Source organism: Hylaeus volcanicus, chromosome 4 (genome assembly GCF_026283585.1).
Source record: "Hylaeus volcanicus isolate JK05 chromosome 4, UHH_iyHylVolc1.0_haploid, whole genome shotgun sequence".
NCBI lineage: Eukaryota > Metazoa > Arthropoda > Insecta > Hymenoptera > Colletidae > Hylaeus > Hylaeus volcanicus.
This window is the reverse complement of record NC_071979.1, coordinates 17034653-17056928: the sequence shown is the minus strand read 5'-3', so window position 1 is coordinate 17056928 and position 22276 is coordinate 17034653. Positions and strand designations below refer to the sequence as shown.

Below are 22276 nucleotides of genomic sequence, written 5' to 3'. Positions count from 1 at the left end.
GGCCGCGGGGAGAATAAGCAACTAGGGGAATCCCTTGTAACCGAAACGCGACGAACTTCAAGGCGGAACGAGAGGTTCGTGCCTCAATTAAAATTTACTTTCCGGCCAGTCGCGGTACCGCGGGCACGTTTACCTGCGTGACTAGCCTCACTGATATCTAATGTCAATCCGGAGTGTTGTTTAGAATATCGTGCAGACACGCTCGTCGTTGGCACGAGTGTGCAGCACACGAGGCAGACAATGAGTGCGCCGGGAACATGCAGTGTCCGTGTGTACAGTCGCGCTGGTAAGTTAGTTAACGTGTCGTTAAAATGCTTTATTCGTTATTGAATATTTTTACATTTACTTTTATTTTGTGTATGAATTATTGTAAATAATTACTTCGGGTAAAAAATATTCTGTGCTCGAATGATACATGTTATCATTTCATCCTTCGAATTTTCCTTTCTACTCATGATTTAATATATCTCATAATAATAATACATATTTTATGTATGAATGCATACGTATTTTTCATGAGAAAAATACAGCGGATACATAGAAAATTCTTGAAAAGGTGTCCCAGGCCGACATACTTATCGACGCGACTGTATAGCGCATGCATGAACGAGAGATCGCATTTTACAAGAGCACCTGTGTACCACACGGGAACGTGATTTGTACAGAGGCCAGGAGGATCGATCGTCGTGCGGGCTCGTTTTCAAGGATTTCCTCGATTGGTATTCCAACGATTTTTATCCACTCGTGCTAACCGATCTGATCCATTCCAGCAGCGCCCCGGCCGCAAATTAGCATTTTACGAGCCGCCGCCATCGGGGGGACAATGGAGGCTCGCGTTAAATTCGCTGGAAGAAAGGTGGAGAGCCGGAGAATCCATTATCCGGATTGAGGAGAGCCTGATACTGCCGCCTGTTTTATGCAAAACAAGACGTAAAGCGCCGGATGCAAATGTCAGGATTCGGATTCCATCTGAAACGCGACCGATGGCCGGCCACAGGTTCCTCCGCGTCATTCGAGAGATTATTTTTATCATGTCCTGTGTGAAATTAAACGAATAACCCAGCTCTTCATCGCTCCTCGTACCGCATCGCTATTGATTTTAATGATTTTGTCTCGATCGATGGAAGAATAGTGCATGCATTGCGAGAAGTAATGTCCGTTTTAGTTTCGAACAGGATTATCTTTGCTGTAGTCGACTAAAGGAACTGGTTAATTGTTTTCTGGCTTGATGAATCATGGGTGAAATTAAATCAATTTATTAATCATTGCTTGTTAGCTACTAGGAGATTGCTTGGTAGATATTATAATATTGACAAATTTCTCACGATTAATGTCTCGAATGAATACTTATTCCAAACCTTAATTATTATTAATGTTTAATCGAACACTTAACTTTAATATCGAACTACATTTTCGATTCAACTTTTTACATAAAATCATCCTCTACTCGCTTGTACTGCCAATTACGGGGCTTCCTGTATATAAATATATTTACATAAAAATTGTATTTATGTTACACTATTTATCATAGATAGCAATGCTATCACAGATGCAATATTCTACTCTACATTTTTACCTCCTGTTTATACAACACATCACTTCTCCCCAGATTCGAAATTTGTATCTATATAAGAATGTTCCCTATCTCCTCCGCAAAAGTCACATCGGTCCATCGACGTGGGCGTCGGAGAGGTTGAATACCCCTCGACGATTCACCGTGACGACGTTTCCGGTCAGTCTAGCGATAGATCGAAGCAATCGCCTTGAAAATCCCCTACGATCGAGGCGATGCTTCGACTTGCTCCAATCTTTCCCCGCGCACCATAAATTCGCTCTCATGGAAATACGTAGGAGATGCGGGCAACGAAGTATCGAGGGCTTCGCGCGATCATTCGAGCATGCCAAATTTTCATCGAGCCCGCTAAAACGAGGGGATCGAACGACGCGAGGCGACGAACGATTCGTTTCTCTCTTCGAACTCCCATTCGATAGTTCCGTGGCGCTCGGGCAACTGCGAATTTTATGGGGGTACGCGCGACTGTGTCCGCGTTCCCGTCCGTGTGCGTATCATTCGTAGCGAATTAACGAGATATGAGCACCGTAGGAAGTGAGGGTGGAAAAAAGAGGAACGAGTTGCGAAATGCCCTCAGCGAAATGAATTTCGCGTGGAAACACGACTATCTCCGCCTCCGCGACTCTTTTTCACGTCTCTTCGTGTTTACGCTCGCCGAAGCAACAAGCCGATATTGCCTCATCGAGTGCCGATACCGAGCTCGGGGTTATTAAATAAGCGCTTCGAGAACTGGTAGCCTGTTGCGAACATTTTTGATGCTGAAACGTGTGGAACAATGGAAGGAAGAATGGTAATGCCCCCGTTGGTTAATAGACCCTCTCGTGACTTTCTTATTTATAATTAATCAGTTAGCTGTAGCACCCTCTTTTGAGAGCGCGCACTCGTCAATCACAGAGTAAATGTCGCTGTTAAAATATTAGAGGGTCCGTCTCCTGGTGTTGTTGATGACAATAGACTTCATCAAAAAGAAAGGACCCAAAAGCAAAACTCCTTACAACTGCTTGAAACTAAAGTTAGATCGAGGACTCTAAGTATACTTGCCTTGACGAATATAACAATGGAGAGGGCTTGTCTTTCCATTCTTTTTTCTGATCGGCTAATAGAGGGTTCGTCAGAAAAAGAACCCCTAACAGTGGTACTGATACTAATGATCAGATATTAGGCGCCCGTTTGTCGTTTTACAAACCCACCACCTTCGAGTGGGGTCAGGTATGGTTATCATGTCGAGGTACTGGCCCACGGAAAATATATTTGGCAAAATATTCCAAACATCTTGAAATTTGAGAATATGTTTCAGTTTTCACTAAAATTGCAATTTAAATAGACAATGGTCACTACTTTTTATGTATAACGAGTATACTCGTCAAACACAGCTGACTGGTTAAGTACGACCACAAATGGCGTCGTATAAACGAGAAGGAAGAAAGCTGGGGGTTATACTATAACTGGCAATATTCGAACATGTTTGCACACTTAAAGAGGGAACAAGAACCAAAGCTATTCATCTCGTATATGAAGTAAGGATGATCTCCTCGGACAGTGCCTAGGATATCGCCAAAATAATATCGAGAGTCGTTTGAAAGACAGCTTCTAAGTTTTTATTCGATGGGGCAAAAACCGTCCATAACGCCGCATATATTGCTGCCTGCACTTTTAATGAAGGCTTCTGCAATCTACTGCAGATTATGGACCTGACGGGTATAATTATTGGTCTGAATACTGCTGACGTTGCTCCAGACATTAACGAAGCACGTATATACATTGCTAAAGACCGAGCGCAAAACTGCTACAATGGACGTCAGAGTAGCTCAATTCTGTTTTTTTCTAATTATATTTATATGTGCGATCATGAAAACGTGAAATGTGAAATTAATTCAAGGTAGAAAGCTTTTTTCTACCACTGATTACTTCAACCCAGAAAAGATTTTTAAATGTACTTTTATAATCTATTCAAATATTCCAAATCCGAAACAGTTGATTTCAGCGAAAATCAGTCCATATTTCTTTGTGATTCTTTTTTTACCATATTCTTTTGTATTTTTCGCATTTTTCAAGTTTTTTTATATGTTTGCGAGACAAATTCAATCTTCCAAACTTGCATCAAAGTCGCCTTTATTTTAATATAAATCTTGCAAACATGTTTCACGTGATTTACATTTCTCTTCGAGTGCGATTTCAGCTACTTTTCTCACGTGTCGCTTTTCAGCAGCGATTTTAAGACAAAGCTTTTTACTCCGAGTCCTTCGCGATCAATCATTAACAGATATTGACCAGCATAATAAAGCTCTCGTCGCTCCATAACTTATTCTATCCCCCGGAGTCGGAAATGAATGAAGAAAAAACGATCTCGCAGAAAAGCGACAACCAAGGGAACGGCAAAAAAATTTCAACGAGCTCGCGAAGGTAAAATCTCGAATAACGTTCGCCTCTTAATAAAACAAAGGAAGATTTATCTTTGGAAAACAGTGACCGCGAGGTCGGGTAAATCTAGATTTTTTTCGAAAATAACGATATTGTTGTTTTAAGAGCCATTCAGTGTGGCCGTATCAATGATTGAAGCTGTGAAATCACAGTGTTCGATGGCACCGGAATTCGCGAGTCTGTTGATACCGTGTGCCAGAAAATATTATGAATTTTAATCATTTTCAATCCTGTTTATCTTTAAACCGTCCATTGAAACGAAATATGTGTGTTAATATCTTGGTGGAAGAGCTCTTTCCGCCTGGATTATGAAAATTCATCTTGTTTTTGGTCGCGCTTTGATCGATTCGACAGTTTTTAGAATCACTCGCTGGGGAATTAAAGTATTTACGCTTTGATGTCATTAATAACAAGAATATGAGTTTATACATTCGTGTGAACGATGTTCATGTATTCAGATAAAATACACGTTTTATTTAGGAACGGTTTCCAGAAAGTAATAAAATTATTGGACCTGCAAAGTGGAGGAAAAAGTACATGCTATTAAAAGACTGAAATTTCAAATGCAAAATACAATTTCGTAAATTCAATATGTTTTCATGTACAGTGTGACATTTCGAAATATCCACCAATCATACCGTTAACGCGCCTCAATTCGGCCTTATATTATGATAATTACAGTCGAAAATCTATACATATAGGACCTTAATTTCCCATCTGTTTGGAATTTATATTAATCGTTCGCGTCGTTCCGCTTGATATACGTTTAATGGTCCACGCTACAGTAACAATAGTCCGGAAGCCATGGATTATCGAATAAACCGATGATAGTAACGATTAAGAAGCAAATTGCTCATTAAGGCGCAGCTGTGTGCAATTGCTGTATTGAATACCCGAGTCTGCGTGCATAGATATCAATACGTAGGTACTCTATGCAGAGGTTGCAAGGAATTATAAACACCTAGGTGAGAAAGACTCAAACAAGGAACATAATCTAATTCTAACACGTTAATTTTTTTTGTGGAACTTTGCAAGGTTCATAATATTTTGTATTCAAACAGTGACATATTCCATTTTTACATTATTCTAACATAATTCAAACTTAAATTGATATTTGATGACTCGTCATGATAACGATGATAGAAGCGGATATATATATATATATATACATATACGGCAAAAGAAATAGGAATGGGCTGGTATCGGAGGTGTGGGTATCTGAGAGACATACAAGGTATCCCAGCCTAAGTAATACGGAGCTCTAACTCCAAAACTATCGGCCGAATGCAAAATTTCAAATATGGAAATTGCATGGTAAAATGGGGCTCATGTTTCAGCGAGAAGGAATTTTTGTTAACTTTGTTATTTAACGAGATATGATGGTCAAGTTTCGTTTTTCAAATGGAACTATATATATATATTTTTTATCCCATGCGATAGTACTTTTCAAGACGAATTCATTAAGCTTTAATATATTTACCCGATTTTTATTAGATTTCAAGCTATAACGCTTCAAAGTTTGATCATTTTCAAGGAGAAAACTCGGTTCGGTCCCATTGATGCAGTAAGCACCATGCGGTTCTTGAAATCGATACGGAGGGTGTCGTTTGAGATTCTAGGCCCAACGAAGGAAAATGGGAAGAATCGCAATATTCTGGGGTTGTTTCAAATCATCCCCCGAACCACCCCTTTCAAGGACCTCCAACAGTTTTGGGACACCCTGTATATAGTGAATATTCTGTAACATACTAATACATATATTGCTTATTATACCACATTCTATATGTATATATCTACATATATACTTTACATATTCTGCATATTTTTCGTGCATAAATGTCGTATGCATGTTAAATATTTATTGTGCATGAACTTCCGCAGTCTATTGATGAGTAACAAGAAACACTTCCAATAGTAAGGACTTTCCAACGTGGAAGGTTCCTTCGACGACCTCTCCAGCACTCTACAGACATCGGATACTATCGTATTTCCGATTTTGTATCGCAATTGGATATTTCTTGGAGGGCACCAATTGATAACAGAGTGGGATTGTTGAAAACCGATGTTCGCAAATTGGGGAAGCAAAGTGTAATGATTTTTAAAGCCGTTGGAATACGTTTCGAAGGCAACGCTAGTAACGGAATCACGCACTTGAAGTCCGCAATCGTTGATAATTTGAACGGATTTCGATTCATGTATGAACAATATGGATGATGACGAAGCCATCAGGACTTCATAGTCTGTTGTATTGGTTATTCCTGGACGACTATTACACAGCAGTATTCTACATACACTGTTTATTATTCTTACCGCAGTATTTTAAAGAAAACTCAAATCCAACAAAATGTTTACTTAAAACCCTCCTATTTTCACGTGAACTACATTTCATTTCAATTTCACTAAAATTCCTACTATGTAGATCGCAAAAAATGATCGATTTGGTGTGGATTGGCTCACCTTTGATTTGTAATTGTGCCTCGAGTGCATTATATCATGTTCTTTCTTTATTTTTCAAATCAAATGAAACGATAATCGCATGCATGAATTCCCTTGCGGTGCATAAATATGCATTATCGAAGTAACAACGCGGTAGCATAATGAAACCGAACACAAAGTTCGCCCCGGAAGAACGGGTCTCTCTGGGGCACCGATTATCCGACATGAAAGTCCAATGAGGATGGAGGCGCAGCTATTCCTCGAGTTAAATGTACTATAAGTAATGCATCTCCGAGGGAACGCGTATACCGGAAAAGGATTACTTCCACTTCCTATTCCCTGGATTTTCTTCGTCGATCCAAGTCAGCGCTAGCTTTTAGACTTAGACGAATAGTGTGGAGTTAAGATAAAGTTGCCCAAACCGTATCAATCACTTAAATAGTATCTCTTCATTTTCATTCCTATTACCGAATGCAATCAGCATCCAGTGGTGAAATCGTGTTCGTTGCTAAATCTTTCCAAATCAAATAATTGACGACAGAAATAATTGGTACAACAATGAAAATTAATTGTACGAATAATGAACATTGCAGAGAAATTGATTTTTAATGGTAAACGTTGTTTAATAAATTAAATTGTCGTTCTCACATCTAAAGAGATCTATACCTATACTAATATTATAAAGGGGTAAAGTTTGTTTGTTTGTATGTAGGGGATAATCTCCGAAACTACTGAACTGATTTAAACAATTTTTCAGTAATACATGAAGGATGAGTGTAGTGGTGTTAGAGTGCATGCGGCGTGAATGGAAAGACTGCAGCATGTAAGAATGTGGAAATGTCCTAATGTTTTAGATTATAAAACATAAGAGGCGCGGACAGGTCGTCAAGGAACAATCGGAAGACGACAGTCAGTCGATCGCGAGCAACCGAGAAGCATCGTTATTTTTATCCCTTATTTTAATTAAATATTTGTTCGTTCTGTTCAATACTGACTTTATTCACCTCCCCTCATCCTCACTAAAAATAGAATCCCACATATATAGAAAGCTACACTATCCCTAAGTCAGCTACGCGATATATCCAGCTTTTATGTTTAAACCATAATAACGTTTTTTATGTTAAAAATTAATTGAAAATTATAAGGCGAATTTTAAGGGAACTTATTAGGTATAATATATTAATATTATATGCGGGACGCAGCTAGTCGCTAATATATTTAAAGAATTAATTTGTTCTTGTTGAATCGATTCAAATTTAGTGTCTATTTCCACTATTAATTTGCGTGAAAGCCAATCCTAAATAGGAAGCACAGAACGAAATACCTTAAGCTTTTGGCAACTCTCCCTCGGGGGCGAGGTATCCAGCGATGATATTGGAACAAAACATGGTGGAACAATGCCATTAGGTTCAAAGAGCGGAAACGTATGCGATATCTCGTCCGGTTTCAGACTCCATTATTTCCAAGAGTTATTGCCGTGGCGCGTAAAAAGTTCTTACATTTCCTTCTTTAATGGAGCCCATTGATTCAAGTTTGAACTCGCCTGTGCCTGCGCGGACGTCCTGGGAAAAGAATTCCTGTGGAAGCGAAGCGTTTCCGGACTTCGGAAGTGACACATAATTCAACGTTTGTGATCGTAATTTATAACGCAGGGAGTCATAAATGATGATTATAACCTACCCCCTGAAAGAATTGGGTTTTTTGACAAATCCTCCCATTTGGAATTACATTATGTAAAATCCTGCTCTGTATTTTTCAACCCTTCTTCGCATGATGTAAAAATACACTCTGCGGAAACAGTATTGATTGATAATGGTCCAAATCACTCGAAGTTCTAGAAAAGTATTTTATATTCTCATTTTTAAGTATTTTATAGACATTTTCATTGGAATAAGATTTATGCCAATTTCTGAATCAAATTTTATGTATCTTTGAAGCATTTACATCGATCACCACAATACACTTATTTCGTTCAAAAATGGACTACAGTACACGTATTAAAGTCGATTACGGTTTGATATTTTTTGAAATGATTGCCTGGACGAGGAGCAGGTCTCTTATCGCGAGTGTCACAATAATAAATGGTTCCTCTCCTTCCGCTTGGGATTTTACGATTGGAACGCACCAACCAATCTTTATATTTTCCTCGAAAATGTGGGAAATATACGAAGAGGTCTAAACCAATCGTTATTCTTTATTACTGTCGAGTAACCGTCTCAGGTTTTGATGTCTGGAAATAATATCCAGGATTGGGCTTTTCTCAAGTGTTTCTTTTTTAACAAGAATCGAAACATAATAAAGAAGGTTCGAAATAATTCAGGGTCACAATAATATTATTGAAGTATTATTATTTTTGTCATTCGGCGTTCCATATCAATGGCTCTAAAATAAATTGGGTCCGAGAAGGGTTAACCCATTCACTGCCAGGCAAATTTAAAGCGTTTTGCCTTAGGCGCCATGATTTAACACAGATGTGTAACCTAGGTTATTATTTTGATAATAAGAAGTGATATTAAATCTGTTGTTTTAAAAAGAAAATTTACGATCTACTTTTTCAATAACTCGTGACTCAAGAGGCACGAAACCTTGCCTTTGAGTATTTGCAATCAGCTTGAACTACGAGACATCTCTTAGTTGGCAGTGAATGGGTTAAATGGTACGACTTTGGTAACTATCTCCTATATCTCGAGAGAAAATAGAAGGAACATAATCGTCGAAGAAGGTAAGAACATTTCCAGCGGCTATTAGTTGCGAGATATATTCCTGGTAAGCGATTCGATTTCTAAGGTCCCTTATCTTGAAAAGCGACACGCGCTAGGTGAATTTTACGTTCGACGTTACACCTGGTGGATCACATTTACCACGTCTCTACGGTCGCAACCGGAAGTAAGTGGAACTGTCAAGAATCGCATCGATTCAGCTCGGAAATGCGATTCCGACGAAATCGTTCCCGATCGTTAGTACTTTTCCTGGGGATTTAAACCGTTCTCCCCCTTAAGCTTTATTGAAATTGCGCCATCAACCCTTCACACGTACGAGGGGCGGCGTACGTTTGTTATAGCGCTGGAAACACAGGCATTATGGCATTATCCTGTTAGCCATAATATGCTAAAATACATTCGCAGGCAGTTGCGAAAGTGTTTTTATTGAGCCGATTTCTTTCTACGTACATTCATTAAGTTATTTAACAAAAAAAATCCACTTTCTCCTAATCTCCAACTTGTCTTTACCCCTTGATAAAATGCGTCACTAGTCAGAAAAAAGGGGGAATTCAAAGTAGTCTTACGTCTTCCTTGTCCCTGGTAGAATGGTTTTATTTTTTATTTCTACTAGTCGTCGAGTGATTTATTAGTTGGAATAAAATTCCTGGCGGGGACACGAAGAAGGGACGCTTCTTGAAAAAGCGCGTTTAGCATCCGTAGAACGGGAGCAGGCCTGTCAAGCTGCGCTTACGAGCGGCGATGTACGACCTCTATTGGATTCTGCTTGTGCAATAACGCAAAGTCGCAGGAATATTTCTCGTTCTAGTTGACGCGTGATAGAATCGGGCGAAATGAAAAATTTGCGGCCTGCGCACAATATTGCGACGGCGGTGTGTCCTTCCGTTCGTTCGAAACGCGTTTCCGAACGCGACAAAAGCGTCGACGCGCAGGCGACGAGATGGAAAGTTAATTGCACGTGAAACGGAGCACTGAGGCAACAGGACGGTTCGATCAGAGTTGAGCAAATTTTTTATCTACCAGTTAAACAAACCTTACTCTTCTTAATTATTCGGAATTTTTCTTTAAACAAGAAACTGTCGTTCCGAAACCCACTCGTAATTAAACGGCCGCACAAAGGTGTGCTAATTATTAGCACAAAAGAATTGATAAAATTCGTTTCTTGTTACCGCTCGTGAAAGTTACTTATTCATTTACTTAATACAGAGGCAGCTCATGCTAACGTGGTCGTTCAAATTTTAGAAATTCAGATACATTCGCGAGATAAGTAATTAAGATACGTTTAACGGGTATACTCTCGCGAAATAAATTATTTCACGCGGCAAGAACAAGATGCTCCGCGATAGGTTTGCGATATCGTTTCGTAATTCTGGAAATTTCAATGCCAATTTATCCGCTGAAATGAATTTACTCGCGGGCTTCGAAGTTTTATAAATAGGAGAAGAAGAAGAAAACAATTTTGTTGCTTCCATGTTTCGCGTAGGTTTCCTCTCCGCAGTTTTAATTCTTTTGCCTCCAATTTCCAGGGAGCCTCGAAAGTAGTCCAATTTTTGTTTCGACCAAGTTTTCGTCGTAACGGGAAACAAAGTAGGACTACTCCCCGAAACGCATCCCATCGTAGTTCAAGGAAATTTCTTGACTTCAAGAGTTCTCCTTTTTTCCCGTAAACGAAGCCGTTTGTCTCGTTAAATTATTTAGCAAGCTATTCAATTAACTAAGCAAGGTAAATTCCATGTGTAATATATGTTGAAATTAGGTAAACATTTTGCATAAAACGTTTCACATTAAATATTCATCCTCCAGCGTGTTCCATTAGTGTCAAATTATTTGTGATATTGCTTCACAGATGTTCCTAATGGAAATTCGTTATTTTAAAATAATTAATTATTTGCTCCGTGTTATTCGCATTGGAATCACAGCGTAAGTTTTACCAACGTGTACAAGTGAACGTAAACCTAATTCTCTTGAATACTCGCAATTATTCAATGAATCTGAATTTCCTTATGAAAATAGCAGAGTATAAATGCACCGGAGTATTCGAAACTTACGCTGTAAGGGACGGCGTAACGTGACTTCCTCCGGACGAATTAAACAGGAAAGATGAATGCACAGGGAAGCCATTACGAGAGCAGAATCGACGAACTGGGATTGCTCTGTGATAACATTGAGGTAACCTAATTACGAGTGCTGTGTAATGAGAAAGAGCTCGGTGATGAAATCGATACGATGAAATTCTCATCGAACGCATTAAAGATTGAAAAAAAGGAGAATTTTCTCGAATAATGGAGTAGCGTGTTAACCGTTATTTATCCATTCATCTTTTAACCATCTATTTACCAATGAAGTGAAGTTTTTCTTCTTCATTCGTTTTCTTTTTTAGTCGTGTGTGCAATGTATTATCCATCAAAAGTCATAGCAAATTTGTCTAGAATCATATATTTTCCAAGCCCATTGTTGTAATACAAAGAGAAGGAAATCGATAGTTCCCGCAAGATTTCAAATTTCAGTCCAGCAGTTTATGGAAGACGTTGACGCCCATACTCTCAGAGAATGCAAAGAGAAAGCAATAGATTTTTGTCGAGCCCCTGGAGCGGAAGACACATTTAACCGCAGAACGTAGACAGACAAAAAGCAAAGCAGTCCTTATTACCATTGGTAACTCGACGATCAGTAATGTAATTCAGGCGCATTGAAGCGTCCTACGACGCAGTAACGTTACCATACAAATAACCGTGTGGCTAGAAGAGCTTTAGCACGCCATTCGAGGTCTCGTCCGCGACAACTTCTGCGAGGGTCGCTCTACGTCGATGGTCTTCGTCTCCTTTCTCAGGATTCCACCATCGTTTCGAGGTAAACGTTAATGGGGAGACGTTACGAGCCGCCTTAAGAAGCTCCTCTGTGTCTTTGCCCTCACACCATTTTCTACAGTTTTTACAACAGGTGCTACGTAGCATGACTAAATAGAGTCTGCTACAGACCGAGTCTGTGTTAAAGCTATAAAATGTGTTAGAACAATGATATTTTGTTAAGAAGGGCATTAATTGAGATACAGTCGACGATTTGACTGTTAAAAGTTATGCATATTTAACTGGGTAACCATGGAAAAAATGGAAGAATAAATAAATGAATAAATGAATAAATGACTGGCATCACTCGATTCGTTTTTCTGATGAATAAAAACATTTGTAAATTATATTATTCCTTTGCAATGCATCTATCTACAAATAGCCTAGTTGTAAAATGACGAATTTCGAAATGAAAAATTCCGAAGTTTACTCCGAAAATAAAAGTTCGACAGTGGGCCAATAACGAGTTCTTCGACTTTGATTGAAATTTTAACTGCTTTCCGGTATTGGAAATAAAAAAACTTTAAAAATTAATATCACGACTATAGTCGATTAATTCTATCACAGTGCTACGTCACTAATTGAAAGACTAATTAATCGAAAAATGTGAAATATTCTGGGAATTTTTCTTTCTATCCATACGATGGCTTAGTTAAGACGCAAGAAGATTTTTTACTACCCCAAAATCATCACATAATTGATTGAATCGTAAACTAAGAAATTTGAATTTCCATTCAGGAAAATGATGCAACTTTTCCACTCTTATATTTCTCCTTTCGTGACTTACAGTTTGAATACTAGACAGATTCTCTGCATCATAGTTGCTGCGTGTTAGCTAGGACCAGCGTACCGCGGCGTTCTCTCGTTAATTTACCCTGATCGTTACGGTTTACAGGTGTCGAGCGCATTTATTATTACGCCTTGATCCTCCATCACGGTATAACGGTCTTGTAAGTGTAACGCGATTTTCCAGAGCAACGGGTTTACTACAGAGGACTTAACAGACTGCTGGATGCGAATTAGGTAACAATGATGCGTCGTCAAGTTTGTTTGGCGTCCCGAGGCATTAGTTTGCGAGAATGGACTCGCCGTGTAATAACATTTTCACGAGTATACGGCGCCAGTGAAATTTGTATTACGTTAAAAATCGGATCCAGAGGAAAACGGGACGTGAAATGGAAACTGATGGAACGTGACGCCACTCAAAATGGTACACTTTACGGTTGAACTGATTTTTTTGTGTAAAATATGAAAATCGAACCGTGTGAATTTTTCATTGCTAGTTGGTAGATGTAATAGCTAAGCCCTACTTCAGACACGATTTCCGCGCGGTTCTATTGACATTATATCACATGAGAGTTAATATCGGATGCACCCATACTGCCTTTTTCTGTGTTTCTTACTTTTTTGATAGAGCAACCACAAACCTTATTGCTTCTTCGGTTTCCATCTTAGCACCGAGGTAAAACTTTTCCCCTTTCCTGCATATCCGCACAGATTCCGCAGTCTTTGAACAAGCCCTAAAACTTTCATTTCGTATTTCACGTGTTTGGGCGTACACAACACATTAAGTAGAATAATACTGTACGAGATCGCGCCTGGTCAGACACTCAAAGTAGAATGAATTGTGTTGGGTCAGACATTTTAGGGCATTTGCATATTAAGATCTCATCGTGTCATGAAATTGAATTGCCCATTAATTACCGAAGTTACAATTACAAGGAAATCACGGAAAAGTATATTAATTGCAGTGTTCGTAGTCACGAATCCCTGAATTCCTTTCACCTGACAATCACAATCGTTGCTCGTGCGAAACGGATTGCGAGCTGAAGCACGACGAAAATGGGCCATAAAAACGCTCGATTTCTGAAACAACGAAACTCCGCCCTCATCGCACAACGGAATTTACGGGGCGGAACAAGTATCGACGGGGCAAAGCTCTTGCCCAGTGGCGCATATTATCTTGCAGGTTAATGTTCCTCAAACTTCACCTTACCGTAGAATAAAGAAAAATGTATTTAGCGGATTTTTTAAAATAGGATCAATCTCTCTATAACCATTGTTTTTAAAAAGAAATCGGTTAGTGTTAGAACATTTGCTAGAATTCAACCTTTTATTTTACTACAAAAATAAATATACTGAGAATATATGTATAATGTATATAACTGTCATTGCAGAATAAGAAAAGAGAAACTTTAGGATATGGCCTGCCCTCTCAAGTGCCATTGAGGACCCTTCCTATAGTTTCCTAGAGCCTAAACAGATGTGTCAATACTGCAGTGTATACAGCTAGAAATTCTTTCTACCTTTTACTGTCATGAAATGTCATTATTAATGACATTTTAAAAATAAAATCAAAACTTTTAATTAATAAAAGTAGTATTTTATTATTCCATTTTAACGCATTTCCAATAGTTAGAGTCTAGACTTGCTCGCGACTCGTGAACTGCAATTAGCCATCACCGTAATACCTGTCAGAATCTCTCAAAGGTCAAAATCTTTTTCATTAGTTTTCTCTGCATGCTGTTCGCAACATTCTATCCCCTCTCGAGACCCACGGAGTTATAACGCGCCAGTGCTCGCATTGGTGGGCGACCCGACGACTGAAAAGGAAATTAGGAAGAGCGGTGGGGCGCAAGATGAAAGTAATTAAACGAGCATCGTACGACCATTCGCCTGACTGCTAGGACAAAGGATACCCTGGGTGGGTGGAGATACAAGGTGGGACGATACGACTCGTAATCCTCGTGTAACAACGGTCGATCGACGAAACGAAATATCCAATCCTCCATCTTGGCGGAGAGTCGTAAACCACCGACAGAGACTCATAAATTCAGCAACAAATGCAAACTACGGCCAAAGCGAGGCAGAGGGCGAGAGAGGGAGCCAAAGGCGAGGGTAACACGTACTACAGGATCCCACTACGGGTTTCGCGCGGGAATTATTCTCTTCGCGGCCAAGTTTTCGCATTATCGTTACAAAACGCGCGCGATTCACGAGTTGAAGTCGGGTTCGCGTGTTTGTCTCAGCGTCTAACGCTTTTACAGGCGACACGGGGGACACAACAACAGCTGCCAACGAGCGTGGCTAAAAGTTACCACCTCGAAAGAGCGTTCCCAACCTTTCGCCGACCCGCTGACGAACTTTGCCACCCTCTGTACGCTGCGTTCCGCTTTAAACCTACTTCGTCGCGCGGAACTCGGACAATCTGCTATTAAAACCGCGCTACCTGCTACTGATAGAATCTGCGACTTCGACCATTCAAGCCCTTTCGGCTGTGGACTAATTTCCAGTTTCGAGTGGGAAAATTTCAACCGCCCGTTTGCTTAGGAGGTTAGCGATACTATTCAGAATACAGGAGGGCTTAAAAACTCTTTTTCGACTGGTAAATATTTGGGTACTTTTTCTAGTGGTAACTAAACACTCTGTAACGAAATGACTTCGAGTGCAAAGGGCTAAATGTTTAACACTAAATCTATCCCATTTGTACCTATTTCTATCGTAATCAGACAAATGACTAGTCTTAAAGACACTTTTTTAATTGTATGCAAAAATATTTCACGTGATACTAAATCGAATAATGCATGAAACAATTGTATATAATTTATATGTATATTGCATATAAGAACGGTCATTTGACTGGTCGTGGTAGGGTTTTTTTTATTAGAATTAGGATTTTTTTCTATTTTTCCTATACTAATTTTAGCCCAAATTAACTCAAAAATTAAATTACATTAGTACATTAATCTGAAAGGGTTAAATTGGTAAACGCCGTTCGTATAATCACTGTTTTACCATGATAAAAAAAAAGTAATTGTAAATAACGTGAAGTCTAAGAGAACTTCTGCGATAAACCAGAACGTAGATGACCCCAACAGAGATGAAATCGAGCAAGTAACGATTCGTATCTTCTGGCTTCGCGGCGGTCGTTGCGTTTAATTTCCGAGGTGATCGTGACCCTGTTTCCCGTTTTCTCTCTCGTTCTATCTTTCTCTCCCGTTCTATCTTTCTCTCCGTTCGCATCTCTCTCTCTGCTCGTTATGACACTAGGGCAGAACGGTTGATCCACTCGACAGTTCGAGCAACCGCAGCTGCAACGACGCAGCTCGGTATCTCTTCTCTGGGTCGTCGTGGCTGCAACCGCTGCCGTAGCTTACCGCCCTCGTTCATGAGAATTGTATATTTCCATGGAGCACCTGACGCCCGCCGATCGCCTTCGAATTTGCACATCCGTTCATCTTTTATTTTATCTCGACCCCGCCCTACCTTCCGACTTCTCTTATTTCGCTTCTAGGATTCTGCTCGTCGATCTTTTTCTTTTCGACCCCGATTTGCGTAGCAATATTGCGTGCACCTGACTCTCCCAATGACCCCCGTCACAGTAGAGTCGAGTTTTCCCGAGAAAATATAGAAAACTAGAAATTATAAACGGCTGCTCAACTCCTTCCGCGTTGGATTAATTATTACGAGGAATTTTAAAGGAAAGTCTGATATATTTCAGCTAGTAGAACATGTTTCGAGGAGGGAGATATAATAGCGTTATCCTCTGGATAAAACTGAATAAGAAATGTCTAATAAAGTTTTTCCCTACGAGGCTTCGTTATCGAGGAAATCGATGTTGAACATTCTTGAGGTACGTGTGAAACTTGGCTATTGTGTCTGACCATTACTCGCCAGTTCTACTTGGTCCACTGCCTTTAAACGTTGGCCGTGGTACGATACTATCTGGTTTAATTGATTTTAAGTATTAGATGGCAAGGTCAATAGAAAATATGTGATACTATACTGTCTTTAACATTTACAAATATCAATACAAGTAGAAACAGCGGGTAATGGACAGACGCAACAGTAAAAACAAGTTGAACAGCAAGTTAGGCGTTCCTTCGCCTAGATTTAAACCGTGCAATTTGTACCATCCTAACTACAGAAACTCTTCGATGTGTTTCGCTTCCATGTTTGCTCGAGTTCTATTTACGGCGATCGATAACAGAAACGTGAGTTTTTTTATTGTCTTTTTTAACGATCGTTCGTGTTCCTGGGCGTGGTCGGGCTAACATAATTTTCATGACGTCTGTTCTGCAGCAGGGCTAATGTCGAAGAACACAGAGCTCCTTCCAAAGGTAGAGACATAGATTTTTGTGATACTTAAATCTTAGTCGAATGTTAAAAAGGGTTGAAATGTTAACGCAAGGCTTTACCGCAATTTTTGAGGCACTACCAAAGTTATCAGACACCTACATTAAATATATTAAAATACGCAGTAAGCGGGAGATACTATTTCTACTATTTATTATTTGTTTACAACGCACATCCTCTACACTCGTTAAACTCTCTCAAAACTCTATCAAACAGACGTAACTCTCTCTGCGAACTTACCGAATAAACAGAATCCTCGTCATCGCGTACGTGCCCATTTTAATGAACGGTTTTGTCAACTTTCGAATAAAATTTTACCCTTCCAAAGCTGTTAAAGTGGTAGTTCATATTTGCGATGCTTTCTTCCCTTGTTGGTACACGACGAAACGTTTCGAATCTCGAGGCCATTTTTAACGTTGACCTCTGAATACTACGTTCGATCGATACACGGGAATTCCCCGTCGGGGATCGTTCGGTCGAAGAGCGCCACTTACATATTACAATCGAGTCACCGATGATACATAGTTCTCTTTCGGTTTCGCATCAACGTTACAGCCCTTTGGCAAGCTGCCCATCTCCATGGCGTTCCTATAAGTCTCGCGCGAGGAGGAAACTCCGGATCCTCCCCTACCAGTTCAAGATGTATGACTTTGGGCGTCGTGATTGTGAATATAACTCGTTCCGAAATTTTTCAGCTCCCTCTGAATTGGAATATAAATTGTTCGTCGTCTGAATGCGCGATGCTTCCGGTGACTATCCGACACTGCGATTAACCAAGCGTACATTTAGATGGGGGCATGTTCGAGCATTTTTTCAGATCAAATAAGAGGATAGCGATCGAATGGATACACGAGTTATGGTAATGCACTGCAGAATAGCAGAAGTGGTCGCGAAATTTACAATCAGTCGCATAACTATTCGTACCCTGTATATCTATTGAAGAAATTTGCCTAAATAAAATGATAGGTTTGATCTTTCCAAATAAATCTTTCGTTATAAATATGTATATGAATAAACTTTACACATATATATACTTCTAATGAAAAATTTATTCGGAAACATTAAACCAATAATTTAATTTAGACAAAGTTATTCAATAGATATTGAAGGTACGAATACTTATGAGACTGACTGTATATTTACGACACTTTGAGATGTGTTGACTAGATAAATGTTCGTTTTTAAACAATCTAATGTTTGGAAGAATATATTTTACATTTACTGGTGAGAACTAAAGTGTGAAAGTCAAAAATATATTCAACAGAAATACATTCGAAGAATTTATAGCATTCAGTAGAGGATTTGCACATCACTGGTTGTCATTCTCAGGTGTGCTCCGCGAACTTTCCACTTTTGTTATAATCTCCGCTCTCTGGAACGCGAAAATGGGGCAACCTTATTTATAATTTCGCCACCACTCCTCATTGAAACCATTTCTCACATGTGACGCATTCGGCGATCCCGAAGGACAGGGGTTAATCCAATTCGACGTCGTCATGTTCATTTCTCTCTGCTCGGAATTAATGAAACATGGAGATGCTGTCAAAGTGCATTGTGTTACAGTATAATTGCAGAATATAGCCAGTGAGCTATGAACTCCCTATGTAACCCGAACTAATGTATAGCGCCTACGATTTCTAATTTGAAAGATTCTCCCATCCAACGATCCATTGTGTCGCAGTATAATTACGGAATGCGGGCGGTTAACTGTGTAACTCGAATTTATGTATTATAGTTACATTGTTACTTCTAATTCATATAAATACTAATGTATTTTCATTCGTGACCTACTCCACTCTTAGTTATGCTGTATAGACAACAAGGCGCATTTGATCTAAATATTTGCTCCTGTTCACTATTCGTACGTATAAATTTTGTGGTTTCGATATTACAATTCATGTATTATCGCTATGCTAACAATTCTAGTTTATGAAATTTCCGACATACCTATTTATCTGCGTGAACTACGCAGCAACTCTCAGATATGCTGCATAGAATCGACTAGTATTACATACGCATGTAACCTTTTGACCGCGAAGAGCGCATATGTATAGTCGCTGGTTGGGATCTTGTAAGGTCGTGAACCGAAACAGCAGTTATTGCTTTATTGGCACAAGTAACTGATCCCTAGGACGACAGGGATGTCGCGGCTCGAAGGTATACATGCCCACTTTGCATCCTGCGGCCCCAAGACTAAATACATTTTGTTGCGAGTATCTCGGGTTTTTCCAAGCTGGAAAAACCAAAAACTCTTGACAATGATTAGTTAACCCCTTCAGCTACGATTTAAGCTCCAACAGCCTGGGGCCAAAATGTCATGTTTATATTTGGTCCGAACAATACACCACAGGACGGGCTCGTGACAAATCAGTTTTGGCCTGAATATCCGATCACATCTCACACCTGGTAAAGGGGTTACGTGGGCTAATTTCGATTAACCTGAAGGTCTCGAACCAGATAAAGTCAAACTTTCAAATTATAATCTTACGGCTTTTTTGCAGAAATCCCACAGAAACTTTCATATGGAAAATGTTGTTTCGTAGATTTAGATTTAATTACCGAGGTGTTTGAAATTTACGAAAGCGTTCGTCGTCTGAAATGTTTCACCTATATCCTGCTCGTGGCACGTTTAGTGGTGCGAGTGCACGCTCGCACATCGTAATAATCTAGACAAGATGAGACACGGCTTTTGTTGTGTTTTATAGCGGAGAGAAATATTGTTCTGGTCTACGGAGATACTCCCAAGCTGGTTCTTTGGAGAACATTTTCGGTGTATGCGAGGCGTTCCTCGCGATCCGACGCAACCGCGAAACGATAGGTCGCCCAATGGGGAAGCAGTTTACGTTGCAATGCAGTTTTCGCCGTTTTCTCTTCCTTTCAAACTGTTCGCCAGAAGCGATATACGGTAAAATAAAAAGTATTTTAGTAATGCATCTTGCGCCAAGTCTTTCTGGGGGAGATTGTCTCCGTATTGGGGGATGATCTGTGGTAAAACGTATGCTGTAAACTTATTACCTAATTTTCGTCTTCCATCCGAAGAGAAGTTTCATGAAAATTATTTGGGATAAGTAGGAAAATTTGTTGTTTTAAAATATATTTGTGGAACGCTTGCATTATGATGGGGCTGTTTGACTTTTAGAATAGAAAACCTGGAATTAATTCTCTTGTGTTTAAATGCAAAGGAAGTTTTATAATTGTTTACATGGAGAATTATTTTATTGATTTTCTTATAACGATTGACTTGAAGTAACTATATTCCTTCATACGTGTTGACAACACTCTTTTAGTTTGCCTCACTCGTAATACTCTCGTATCCACTTCGTCCGTCTATGTAATAATTAATAAAGACACATCAAAGGTATTCTAGCTTTAATTTCACCAAAGAAACACATATAAATTAGCATAAATTAACGTATCTCTGATTTTTTGTTGCAGATTCCTCGAGCGTGTTCGATTCGGAGAGACGTGTCGTAAGGTGAGTACGGTGAAACTTGGCGCTTAAACTTGTCGACTTCCTGAACGTGCTCCTTAAGATTATGCACGGCTTTCGCGTGAAATATCGTTTCATCGATAATATCGGCGGGAATATCGATTTCTAGAGCAAGCTGTTTAGGCGAAGCAATTAACCTTGCGATACTTCCTGAAACAAGCTCGAGTAATCGATTCATCATTGCATACCTCCGCACAATACGTATTGGGTAGCCTTGAACAAGTATCATGGGTGATAAATCTATCGCAAATGATACTTTTCAAGTCCCAATTTATCGATAACGCTGTTAAATTGAATGCAACGCCATACTTAGTGAACTTTTAATGCATTTAACGCTCTAATTATTTTTCTTTGAACTCGGTATTAATATACCTTGACTGCAACTTTTATTATAGGAAAAGTTGATTTTCATGTGAGAAACTAAAATTGATAATTAAAAGTGTTCAAGATGCTTGCGAGAAATTTAATATAGGGTAATCTTCGTGATGATTCGATTCGTTTTTGTAATCTAAAGGTTTACAAGTATCAAATAGTTTATATAAGATAAAAGTGGCGTGTTATATGAAGTTTATTTAAGGACTGAGATTAAAAATGAGGTGTGATATATCAAACATATTTGATCGAATATGACATATACCTTTGGATAAGGTTATCGCTAAACGCACCTCTATCTAAGATTTCTGTTTGAGTAACGACGCATACGATTTATCTTTATAAGATGTAACATCAGGAGCAGATCCCTCGGTGCAGCTTTCATTTTCCAGTTCCACGGAATAAATATTCCATTCGTACACTCGTCGGGACTCACTGTCAATTTGGTAGCCTCTCGAACAATATTTATTTAACCGGTATCGATTTCGATGGCATGATATTGGTTTCCTGTACCTTTGCCTCTATTTTTCCTTTCACCCTATTCGCCTATCTCTACCTCTAGCTAAACCTACACAGCTCGTTCGCAGCCCTTGCTGACGCTACTTCTTCAACACTGACTCCTTAAATATCGTGGACTGCTCTGGTAACTAATTAGTTTTTTCTCAAGTTTTGCTCTGGTAATTAATTAGTTTTTTCTCAAGTTTTTTGGTTTCTTTGCGACATTGGCTTCTCTATCGTCAGTTCGCAAAGAGTTAAACAATATTGAAGACGTATAAGGGTGAACCTATATTAATAATTTCACTGAGAAGTAACTGAATAATCGATCAGAAAACGTTACGTACCTGTAACTTCCACGTAATTATTCAAGTATTTTCAAAAATGATTAATGTGCGTTTATAGCATTAGAAAATTACAAAGTAAACGTGCTTTCATTCATTAAACGTAATATGTACTATAATTTTGATTCTTTATTCGAAATTTGTATCTATCAGTATCAGTCCATGATATTAAAAGTGATATACTGTTAGGCCACCTAAATAGGCATAAAAGTGAAATTTTCGTACCTAGTCCTAACTCGATAGCCAAGGACTGTAGATGAGGATTTTGCTCATCTCTGGTTCAGGCAACATTGTAAGCAAGATTTGCACGGCGATTAGAATTATTTAAAAATTCGTCCGCTATCGCGGTTCTAATTTCAACGCATTTTCCGTTGTTTCTCCGTTATCACCGCTGACACGCAAATAACGACACGTACGGCGGTTTTAATTAGCGATATTAACGC

The 22276-nt window shown here is 39.2% G+C and overlaps 1 protein-coding gene across 2 annotated transcripts in view; it reads left to right on the top strand.

Annotated features, from left to right (window-relative positions):
* The window catches only part of LOC128875610 (leucine-rich repeat-containing protein 24-like), a 312453-nt gene that overhangs the window by 40433 nt on the left and 249744 nt on the right, over positions 1-22276 (top strand). For both annotated transcript variants that reach the window (XM_054121333.1, XM_054121335.1), the window contains exon 3: positions 20568-20607. The gene's annotated coding sequence lies outside the window, so the exon portion shown is untranslated. The remainder of the gene's footprint in view (positions 1-20567; positions 20608-22276) is intronic.